General features: G+C 38.9%; 1 protein-coding gene across 1 annotated transcript in view; it reads left to right on the top strand.

The window, feature by feature from the left end:
* The window catches only part of Slit2 (slit guidance ligand 2), a 390,230-nt gene that overhangs the window by 325,858 nt on the left and 62,095 nt on the right, over nt 1-2,277 (top strand). The window lies entirely within an intron of this gene.

The raw sequence follows: 2,277 nt of genomic DNA, 5'->3' as shown, positions 1-2,277 counted from the left end.
CTTTTAGACTATTTGGTCCCCTTACATTTCATTTGGCCCAACCCTACTTTTTTGAGTCATGTCCCAAATTCCTAGCCGCTAAGACTGCTACCATGATTTGCTTAGAGTAAATTCACTTCTTTAGCAAGTATTACTTAGAATTGACTATGATCCATGCAAAAAAATAAACTTGACGTATTTGAAAACTTTGTAGTCTGGTGGTGGGAAATAGCTTGTGTTTCTGTTTTTTCTTGTCCTGGGCATTGAACCTGGGACCTTCACTCTGAGCTGTATCTCCAACCCTGTTTTGGTTTAGTTTTATCTAGAGATGGGATCTCACCAAGCAGCCCACGCTGGGCCAAAATTTGAAATCCTCCTGCTACCAGCTCCCATATGGCTGGAATGTACAGGCATGCACCACACCACCAGTCATGGCTTTCTTGTGTTTCTTTTATGGCAGCCCATGGTAGCACCAATCAATTAAAATGCATGTGATAAGCATGGCCCCAGTAGCTCATTTTTGTACACTGGGCTTCTCTCATTGTTACTATCACAGTAAGATCATGAAACCAAGAAGGACATTTAGAGATCGCCCTTAGGATCCAAAGCCAGAAGAGCTTGCCATTAGAAAGTTATCTGCTTCTGACTAAATCTTGATGTCATCTGAGACTCTGTTCCTACAGAGGCGGTTACCTGATAGGTTCCTTCATGGCTCTGGACTCCCTTCCAAATTGCACAAAGCCAGTAAGATAAGAAATTTTGAAAATGGAGAAAGGGAGGCGATTTGTGGCCTGGGATCCAGCGGTCACATGTGTTACAACTTTATCTGTCCTTTGGGAGCCCGATTATCAGTGTGGTTCTTATACAACCACTTAGAGGACTGTTTGACTGCCAAATGCTCATGTTCCTTCCATTAGACATCTAAGTCCCTGAGGCAAGATCCTTATTTTCTTGTCTTTCAGCCCAAGCAGATAGTTAAAAGTTAACAGTAGAGCCAACATGGCTTCCATTTGTGTGAGGTACAGTGGACAAGGCCCTTAGCTTAGGGTTCTTGCTACTGCACATTCTGGTAGAGAAGGCACTAAGGGGAAGAAGTAGAGCGCCTGCTGGAGTTGGAGCGTAGATCAGAAGCAGCTGCACAGGAAGCCTGCTACTTGAGCTGTGTAGACCTTTCCTTTCTGTGATCACCCGTGTCCTTGCACGGAGTGCACTTGGAATCCTCATCTTTGTATGGCCTGCTCTACTTTGTGTTTCATGCATGCATTTGTTCTTTATGCCTGAGCTCCTATGGAGCTGTACTCTAGTCCGTCTTTCTCTGCTCCCCTGTCATACTAAAGCCAGTAAATTTCAGTAGAAAAAAGATCATATGGCTCAAAAGAACATTGTTTTGCTCCTTTTTAATTTAGAAAGGTTTTATTTTCACATGCATATGAGCATAACATTTTTTAAACTTCATTTTTTGGATAAAAATTGGGCACTAAAATTGCTAAATATAAAATATTATGATTTTAAGTTTGTTTTCAGGCTTACCTAATGAAATAATAATATTAAATATGCTTCTAGATTGCAGTCCTAGATGTATTATTAATCGAGCATTGATTGTTAATCAGAATTGATACATTTTTAAATGCTACTTTGGGCATATGTTTCTTGTGCCCACATTTTGCAAATTTGTTAAACTTTAATTAAATTTTCTGGATTCAATTTCTCAATTTTCAAATTAGATTGTTCATAACACTGACTTCCCGGAGTTGCTATTTCAAACAAAGTGAGACAACCTGGGTTTAGTTCTTTCCGATAAAAAATGTTGTAATAAATATTAGCCGTTAACTTGATCACTGTTCTATCACTACGATTGCTAATGATCAAAGTTCTGAAATGAAAGACTGTAAAATGACCACAGAGTAAAGGTCCCTATCAGCGCTAGTGAACTGGCTTCATGCCTTTCTGTTAGTTCATGCCAATTTTTATCTTGTGCCTTTGTGTGTACTGGTAGTGCTTGTGTCTGGTAATCTGAACAGCTAATTTCACGATAACAAATTGCAACATAACAACCATTATTGAATTTCTACCATTTTGTTTACAGAAATGCTGTATTATTTCTATTTTTTTTTTTTTACTATTTTCGTTCTCTTTAAAAAATAAATACAAAAAAAGTTCTATCCCCACCTTTTCATCTTAACTCTAGCTATCCCATTTATACTTAATTCTATCTAAGAAAACTGGGCTGGGGAGATAGCTAAGTAGAATAAGCACTTGCCCAGCAAGTGCAGGGTCCTGAGTTCAATCGCCAGTACA

This window comes from Octodon degus, unplaced genomic scaffold, assembly GCF_000260255.1.
Source record: "Octodon degus isolate 3935 unplaced genomic scaffold, OctDeg1.0 scaffold00006, whole genome shotgun sequence".
Classification (NCBI taxonomy): domain Eukaryota; kingdom Metazoa; phylum Chordata; class Mammalia; order Rodentia; family Octodontidae; genus Octodon; species Octodon degus.
Note: the sequence above shows the minus strand (reverse complement) of the source record. Positions and strands in the feature narration are given on the sequence as shown.